This window comes from Palaemon carinicauda, chromosome 12 (assembly GCF_036898095.1).
Source record: "Palaemon carinicauda isolate YSFRI2023 chromosome 12, ASM3689809v2, whole genome shotgun sequence".
Taxonomy (NCBI): Eukaryota; Metazoa; Arthropoda; class Malacostraca; order Decapoda; family Palaemonidae; genus Palaemon; species Palaemon carinicauda.
The window spans coordinates 69,135,478-69,145,477 of NC_090736.1; the positions used below are offsets into that span (position 1 = coordinate 69,135,478).

General features: G+C 41.9%; 1 pseudogene; it reads left to right on the plus strand.

Moving 5' to 3' along the window:
- The window catches only part of LOC137650880 (neuronal acetylcholine receptor subunit alpha-9-like), a 135,181-nt pseudogene that overhangs the window by 13,307 nt on the left and 111,874 nt on the right, over window positions 1–10,000 (plus strand).

Consider the following 10,000-nt stretch of genomic DNA (forward strand, 5'->3'; position numbering starts at 1 on the left):
ATGTCTATATCAAATACTTAAGGCCTTTCATTACCATTTGGAATGGACACTGTAATGAGACCTGGATTAAAAAATTCCCTTTAGGCATGTACTATGGAGTGACAATCTGTCTGGTCAGCTTCGCCACGGGGATGTCCGTGCTAACCTTAAACATCCACCACCGAGGAGTTCGGGGGACCGAGGTTCCGCATATCATCAAGAAGATCGTCTTGGGGGGATTGTCCAAGCTGGTCTTCCTGCACTTCGAAACCCCCGTTATGGCACAGGAGGAAAAAAACCTCTTGCTTAATATATGTCAGTCAAAATATTTCATATCATATTTTTAGTTTTGTTACACAGAATATTTATACAGTATATATATATATATATATATATATATATATATTTATATATTTATATATTATATATATATATATATATATATCTTAGACATATGCATACACACACACGCATATATATATGTATATATATACATACAATATATATATATATATATATATACATATATATATATATATGTATATATATATGTATATATATATATATAAATATATATATATATATATATATATGTATATATATATATATATATATATACATATATATATATATATATATATACATATATATATATATCTCAAACATTAAATGCTACAGCACCTGCTGTGTCAACTACATATATACATACATATATATATATATATATATATATATGTGAGTGTTGGTGTGGGTGTGTGTATACGTGGGTGTGTTTATGTCTGTAACAAGAAACATTTACTGTGCCCTACACAGATTTTCTAAAAATAAATCTTATTAACAATAGCAGCATAGTAAGCCTCTGGCAAGTGCATTAACATGAGGAAAAGGCCTTCGGAAATACACCTCCGAGAGAGAGAGAGAGAGAGAGAGAGAGAGAGAGAGAGAGAGAGCAGAGTGCTTAAAAATAAATTCAAAGGTTAGCTTACATTTTTTTCGACAAGTCCAGTATTTAATGCCCACTCAATGATAAATACAAGCATACAGTCCATGTTTGCATGGGCCCATAGATCTACTTGGTAGGACATTAGTAACAATTGCCTGGTCGTCCCTGGTCTTTGGGTGGAGAGAGGACAGGTGAGCAAACATTTTCCTGTCTTTAACCAGTGAAAGAAAAAGGTAAATAAATAATAACAGAAATTAGCATAAATAGTTATGGTAAAAAATATTATGACTACATTATTGTAAGCATAAAAGTTGTGTATACTAATACCCTACTCTGATATTCCAAAAATGCTGAAAAATATAAAAATTCAATTCATGAAGAACAAAGTTGATAATATCGGCTATATTTCCTTTAGAAAAAACACAATATTTTTCCCGGACTGCAAAGATTAATGAACACTTGTGTAGAGTGTTGCTGGTCCAGCTATGTTGGAAAAACCCTGAGAACACCTTGTAGGGAAAAAGCTGTAGACCAAATGGTCGAAGATTGAAAATGAATGGGATTAGAAGGGTGAAATTCAGCGAGGAAATAAAATTGTAGAGAATTTAGACAGAAAGAAAAAATGTTTGCAGTTATGACAAAAGGATGTGGTGTATGTTGATGTATCATCTTGCATTACCAGCAATTAGATTACCATGTTGCGTTTGTTACTCGACAGATTGAATTCCAGGTAAAGTTTGTAACCAGGGGTATCTTACACATGTAATGAAGCAGTAAAAATAGTATGTAATATTAATTTAATAAAAGAGTAAAAGGATGCGTAATGCGTAATATGAACGATATTGAGAATTTTCTTTAAAATATCCATGAGGATAAATGAAAAGATGAAAACTGTGAATAAATAACTGGAAAATACAATGATTGAATATAGGTAGAACAAATTATTCATACGAATTAAAACTATAAAATAAAGCTACTATGGTGATTCACACTTATTCGTGAAATTTTAAAATATTGCGCAGAGAAGCAGAAGATGGACCATTACACGTTGAAGTTTATCGAAGAAACCCACTGCTAAAAGATAAGATATGGGAGGAAGGAGAAGAAATAAACATTTCATTCCATAACAATGAAATAGACCCGAGAGTTATGATTGAAAATATCCCATGAGAGGAGGAAGAAAATTATTTTCTGATTGCATGGAGAATATGAACTCTTGGGTGATAGATCCAATAATTTTTTTAATCATCCCTTAAATATTCCTTCACCAAAATCTTTGATTAAAGGAATGAAATTTTACATAAAAGGATACCACAGAAGAGAAGGAATATAAACATATGTGATAATAAGCTATAATTACCCAGGACGTATTACAATATGCAAGCATACCCAAATACATAAATCTAATCCATACCGAGTAAGATGAAGATCCAATGTCAGAAATTTGTTCCTTAAGAACATACCAAAGAAGACCGTAGGTTGAATGAGACAATGTGTATGGATTGCAAAGTTCCACAAATAATGAGACACTTATGCAAGTATAAAGAAGAGGAGAAAATATACATGATCATAAAAACAAGGCTATTGGAAACTTCCTTGCCGCGCAATCTAGGGAACGGGAGTTCGAGACCTGCCAAAGTTAAATAGTTTCTAGATGTGTTTACAACTTCACCATTCTTGTGACCTAGGGATGGAGTGTTAGAGAGATTCTACATGTTTACTTGCTGTGTCATCACCAGTCATTGCCTGTCCCTCCTAGGTCCTGATTTGGGAGATTGACCTTTCCTTGTCTCTGCCGATCATGATCGATCTTTAAACTGTAAAATAAAGTGCTGCCGTTTGAACACTCATTCAATGATTGAGTAAAAACTACAGAAATATGTGAACGTATGGTAATAAAAATAATGGATGTTGGGAAAAGTTTGCAGATGCTGAAGATACATGGATTTGGGGGAAAAGATTCGGGTGATTATGGCGAGTTTTGAGAGATAAAGTTGGTGAAGGAGAAAGATAAGATAAAAAAAAAGACTTCCAAGTTTGGTGTCAGGAGAAAATTTGACCTCGAAGTAGGAATTTTATGCTTTTTTAGAGCTTATTTATTTATTTATTTATTTATGTATTTATTTATTTATTTATTTATTTATTGAGAGAGAGAGAGAGAGAGAGAGAGAGAGAGAGAGAGAGAGAGAGAGAGAGAGAGAGAGAGAGAGGGGCAGCCGTTTCCAGTCTATTGCAGGACAAAGGCCTCATAGATGCCAATTTATGTTTGGAGTTTTGTAGGAGATTTTCGTCTAATCGTACACAGCAAACCAACCTAGTATGGGTAACACTGACTGGTATAGCTTGGCTGATCAGGACAATACGCAAGCCCTTTTCACCACGTTAAGGTATCCCCGACTCAGAAAGGGATATATATATATATATATATATATATATTTATATATATGTATATATATATATATATATATATATATTGGATTTTGAAGCCATGCATGTCACCTTACATTTACAAAATTAAAGAAGGGGAAAAAAACATGCTAATCTTAATTTGAAAGTTTTGTTATCTCCCACGACATCCTGTTTATTTGTGACAGGACGTGAAGCCTGACCTGACCCCGTGCTTCACCCTGCAGGACCTCAGACCTGAGCCAACAGTTAGGCTAGACTCGATTACAACTGAAAAATTCCACCTTCACGAGATGGACAATATAGAGCACTTCAATGTGTCTCCAAGATTTACTCCAAGGAGAAACGTCCCTTCAAATAACGATGCTCCTTTTAATACGTCATCAGCAGCTGGATAACCTTCAGGTACGATCAGATTACAGGGGAGTTTATAGAGACGACAGACGAAAGGACGCAAGGTTGGAGAAATCGGAGATAGAATTTTAAAATGTTTACTTGAGTGGTAGAAGAAAATCTATTTTTTGGAAACTAGAAATAATCGTAATAACTCCAATCTCTGTTATGACCTTAAGCTTGTAAACGTATTGATCATAATATATGAGTAGTCTTTAAACTCTGTAATCATACCTATAAAACCTATCAAGTCTAAGCACAGTAATGCAGTAAACTGAAATATCTGTTTGTATTTATGCCGGTTGACATAAAGATAACTCCAGTAATTGGTAAATCTTTAAATCCGGCAAGATAAGGGTAACTGTAGTGTCTATGAAATCCTTAAGCTCGGCAGTATAAAGATAATTACATACTTAGCAAAGTCTATCAGCTCGTTAACAACTATAGTCTCGGTTAAGGCTTTAAGCTCTTTAACATGAACATAATAAGAATCTCTGTCAAGTCTTAAAGTTCAGTAACATAAATGCAATAACTGCCATAAAAACTACAATCTCTATCAAGTCTTAAAGCACGGTAACATGAAAGCTACAGGCTCTGTCAAGTCTTAAAGTGAAATAACATGAGAACTATAATTCCTGTCAAGTCTTAAAGTATAGTATCATAAAAACTAAAATCTCTGTCAAGTCTTGAAGCCCGGGGACCTAAAATTACAATCTCTAACAAGTCTTAAAGCTTGGTAACATAAAAACTACGTTCTCTGTTAAGTCTTAAATCTCGTTAGCATAAATACTGCAATCTCTGTCAAGTCTCAAAGCACGGTAACATAAAAGCTATAATTTCTGTCAAGTCTTAAAGAACGGTAACATGAAAACTACAATCTGTGGCAAATCTTAAAGTTAAAGTTCTGTAACATAAAAACAACAATCTCTGGTAAGTCTTAAAGTGCGGTAACATGAATACTATAATCTCTATAAAGTCTTAAAGCTCGGTAACATACAAACTAATATCTCTGTCAACTCTTAAAGCTCGGTAACATAAATACTATAATCACTGTCAAGTCTTAAAGTGCACTGACATAAAACCCATTAAGCTCGGTAAGAAATAAACGATAATCTCTGTAAAGTCTTAAAACTCTGTTAAATAAATACTACAATCTCTGTCTAGTCTTAATGTTCGATAACATAAAACCTACTATCTCTGTCAAATCTTATAGCTCGATAACATAAAAACTAAAATCTCTATCAAGTCTTGAAGTCCGGTAACCTAAAAATTACAATCTCTGTCAAGTGTTAAAGCTTGGTAACATAAAAACCACGATCTTTGTTAAGTCTTAAAGTGCAGTAACATGAAAACCACAATCTCTGTCAAGTCTGAAAGTGCGGTAACAAAAACTACTGTCTCTATAAGTCTCTTTAAGTTTAGCAACATAAATTGCCTATATCCCCAACCTCGTAAGTCCTTATGAATAGTGCTGTGGTACCATAGCAAAAAAGTCTGGGACTCACAATCTTTGGGGTCTGAGTTCGTGCCCCGCTCACACCTTGATAGTTTTCATTGACGTCCACAACCTTATCATCCTTGTGAACTGATATTTGGGGGAATTGAAGGACTAGAAAGGTCTGCGGGTGCATCTGCAGCCATTATTTGGTCTAAGATATTGTGCAAAGACAAATAAACCATTCCCTGACCTCTGCCACTAACTTATGACTTTTAACCATCCCTCTTTCAATTTAAAGATATCTCTACGGCCTTCATCCTCGGAATCATAAAGATAACTATGATATCTTTTAAGCCTCTTAAGCATGGTGACGGATATCTACAATAAGGGTTTAAAGGCCTCTCATGAATGGCAGAGGAAGGAACAGTGATGATGCCCTAACTAGCTGGACAATGCCCTAGAGACTGATCATATATCCATATGATCAGCGCCCAATCCCCCTCTCCACCCAAACTATGCCAGGGTGGCCAGGCAATGGCTGCTGATGACTCAACATGTCGACCTAAAGGCTCCTCAAGCCCACTGTGACGGCCGAGAAAAGGTTATGAACTCAAAGGCAGTGTGAAAGCAACTGAGTTAATTTATTATAGAAAACTCTCCTTTATATACAAAACCTCAAGGCAACAGGAAATTACATGTTCGAGAAACAGACAATGTTACATAGGAAAATCATAGACATGTTTATTTTGGTTCTTTTTAGTGTGAGGGAAGAGCGAAGATACAAGCATAATATATAAAAATGAATTATGTACGATCGTGTGACACACGGTTGGTACATGGCTCCCCCCCTAAAAATGACATACTCTACATGTTAAATAGGGCGCCCTGATCTAGAGAGGCGAACTGTAGGCAGGTCATCTGGCAGAAAATAAGCAGGTTTTAGACGATCAATGGAGACCCAGTCTTCTTTGCCACGAATGTTTAGTAGGAATGCTTTCGAACTGCAGCGGATCACAAGGAAAGGGCCCGTGTAAGGGGGCGTTAGCGGTGGCTTGGTAGTGTCGTTGCGCAGGAAGACGTGCGTTGCAGAGTGCAAGTCTGTTGATATATGATGATTCGCTTGGGGCTTGTAAGTCTGGCGGCATGGAGTAAATTTTCTCACGACGTGACGTATGCGCTGGAGATTGTTGGAGGGTGTTGTAGAAGGAAAAAATTCGGCAGGGACGACCAACGGGTCGCCATACACCATTTCAGCTGCCGAGACGTCGAGGGCGTCTTTAGGAGTGGTCCTTAGTCCCAGGAGGACCCAGGGAAGCTGATTAAACCAGTTGGAATCCTTGCAGCGGGACATCAAAGCTGCTTTGCGGGTGCGATGAAAACGTTCAACCATTCCATTGGCAGCGGGGTTGTAGGCCGTTGTCTGATGTGGGGTGATGCCCAGGAGATTCGCTAATGAGGTCCACAATTGAGAGGTGAAAGTGGTTCCCCTGTCGGAAGTAATATGCTCAGGGACACCAAATCTTGCAATCCATCCAGAGAGTAAGGCAGATGTACATAAGGCGGATGTTGCAGTTTCCATGGGAATGGCTTCAGGCCAACGAGGGGAGCAGTCGATGATGGTAAACAGGTAACGATGTCCTTGTGATGTGGGTAGGGGGCCTAAAACGTCGACGTGAATGTGTGCGAAACGGCGCTGAGGTTGAGGAAAAGTGCCCACTCCGGAATCCGTGTGTTGATGTACTTTGGAAGTTTGGCAAGAAGTACAGGCGCGGACCCAATCCTTAGCATCTTTAGAAATGCTGTGCCAAATGAACTTTGTCTTCAGCAGCTGTGCAGTAGAACGGCACGAGGGATGTGAAAGGCCGTGAATGAAATCAAACACCTGCCGTCGCATGGGAGCAGGAATCCAAGGTCGCGGTCTACCAGTACTGACGTCACAGAGGAGGGTGGTGTTGGAGTCTTTGAGGGGGAAGTCTTCCCAACGGAGGGACGTGCAGGATGTCCTACATGCTTGGTAATCTGGATCCTGTCGTTGGGCTTCAGCCAGGGCGTTATAATCCAATCCCAGTTGAACGGCAGCCAACGTGTTTCTTGACAGGGCATCGGCAACGGGATTCATTTTCCCAGGGACGTATTGAAGGGTGCAATTGTATTCAGCCACGGTGGAGAGATGTCGGCGTTGCCGGGCGGACCAGGCATCAGACTGTCGAGTAAAGGCGTGCACCAGAGGCATGTGGTCTGTGGGAATGACGAAGGGCGTACCTTCTAAGAAATGGCGAAAGTGACGGACAGCCAAGTGCACCGCCAGCAATTCTCGATCGAAGGTAGAATAACCCGATTCTGCCTTGGACAGTTTTTTGCTGAAGTAGGCAAATGGGCGGGGCGAGACGTTGACCACCTGCTCGAGTACTGCAGCAATAGTGACGTCGCTGGCATCGGTGGAGAGAAGGAGAGGGGCATATGGGATGAGAAAAGTGAGAGCCGCAGCAGTTGATAGGGCCTTCTTTGCATTGCAGAAGGCTGCTTCTTGAAGAGGACCCCACTTCAGGTCCTTTGGCTTTCCCTTGAGGGAGGTGTAGAGGGGAGCAAGAGTGGCGGCAATGGCTGGCAGAAAACGGTGATAATAGTTGATCATGCCCAAGAATTCCTGCAGAGCTTTGACGGTCGAGGGCACAGGGAACTTCTGAATGGCTGCTACCTTCTCAGGGAGGGGGTGGACTCCTTCATAAGTGATGCGGTGCCCTCAGAACGACACTTTGTTGGCGCCAAAGGTACACTTGTCGTACCGGACTACAAGGCCGTTTTGTTGCAGGCGGTCGAGCACGATGCGCAGGTGACGGAGGTGCTCCTCTTTTGAGGAGGAGACCACAAGTATGTCGTCCACATAACATACACAGAAAGGGAGGTCCCCTAAGATGCCATCCATGAGACGTTGAAACGTGGCCCCAGCATTACGAAGGCCAAAACAGGAGTAATTGAAGGTGTATATACCAAACGGAGTGGTGATGGCAGTCTTGGGGATGTCTTCTGCGATCATAGGTACCTGATAATACCCCTTCAGGACGTTGAGCATAGAGAAAACCTTTGCTTTGTGTAGGTAGGAGGTCACGTCGGCAATGTTTGGGAGGGGGTAGTGATCCGGTTCTGTTTGCATGTTCAGGCGCCTGTAATCCCCGCACGGACGGAGGGAGCCGTCTCTCTTCAGAACGATGTGTAAGGGTGACGACCATGGGCAGGAGGCCTTTGGCAAAGGCCCATTTCCTCCATTTTTCCGAACGTCTGTTTGGCGGCGGCCAATCGTTCCGTTGCCAGACGTCTGAATTTTGCGAAGACTGGGGGTCCCGTCGTCTTGATATGGTGATAAATACCGTGCTTGGCAGGAACCGTGGGCGTTTGGCGAAGTTCTGGACGGAAAACTTCCGGGTACGACGTAAGGAGGTGGGCGTAGGCATCCGTGGGTGCGCTAATTTGGAGAGTGAGGTTAGAGGGGGCGGGTTGAAAAGGTGTCGACAAGTACGAGTCTGCGTTGACCAATCGTCGGTGGGCGACATCGACCAGAAGGTGGAAATGACAAAGGAAATCCGCACCGAGGATGGCAATGTCGTCAGCAACGAGAAACTTCCAATTGAATTTACCGTTTCCGAACAATAATGTGAGGTTCTCGTAATCGTAGGTGGGTATCGCAGATCCGATGGCAGCTACCAAGCTGACGTTGGCAGATGTAGACAGACTACATCGTGTCTTGAAGAGTTTCCTTGGCAAAAGAGAACGACAAGCTCCCGTGTCTACCAAAAATCGCACTCATGCTCCTACATCATGTAAAATGAAAAGATTAGAAACACGGGAGGCCACCGCCACGAGCGATGGCCTACTCACATGTTTTTTGGCCACTGACAATCTCGGCACATTTCTTCCTCAGTTGCCCCGAATCTGAAGTAGTAGTAGCAAAACTGCGGCGGATGGGAGGTAGTAAGTGGCTGTAGAAGTCGTTTGTTGGGGCACGAGCGATTGGTGGGTGGTGGGCAGCTTTGTCGCTGCTTTGGCACATCACGGTGTAGGCGTGTATGTCCTATTGCATTCATGTCAGCTTCGGTTGACGTTGAATAGGCATCCTCTTTGTCAGGGGTGGAGGCGTTGATGGAGGTCTTGAAGTGGCTGTCCATAAGGGCGTCGGCTTTGGTCATCAAGTCCTTTATGGATAAACTATCGACAGCGGGTATGGCAGCGCGTAAAGGTCCGGGTAAACGGCGTATCCAAAGGGCACAAAGTAGGTTCACCTCACGAGGAGAGCCGTCTGCTGCAGGTTGAAGGCGAGCGATACTGGTCATTTCCCTGAGGGCAAGCGAAGCCCTTTGGTCCCCCAACGGTTGTTGCGAGAGCTGAAAAAACTTTGCTACACGGGCGGCTGGCGACGGCGAGTACTGCTGCAGAGGGCGTCATACGCTATTGGGGTGTCTCCTTGTTCACAAAGCCAGTCGGATATTTCCTGGAAGGTGTCCTCGGGTATCGCCGCGAGAACATAATCTGCTTTGGTGGTTGAGCGCGTAACGCCCTTGATGCGAAATCGGACTTCTGCGCGCTGAAACCAAGCAAAACGCCTCTCCGCTGGCGAACGGTGAAAGTTTCAACGGGGCAGCCGCAGTGCCAACTTCTGTAGAGTCTGTCATAGCACCAACGATGGAGGGGCGAAGGGGGTGGGGGTGGAAGGCGGCGAGAGCGAGTCGACTTCCGGGTGCACCAATGTGACGGCCGAGAGAAGGTTGTGAACTCAAAGGCAGTGTGAAAGCAACTGAGTTAATTTATTATATAACACTCTCTTTTATATACAAAACCTCAAGGCA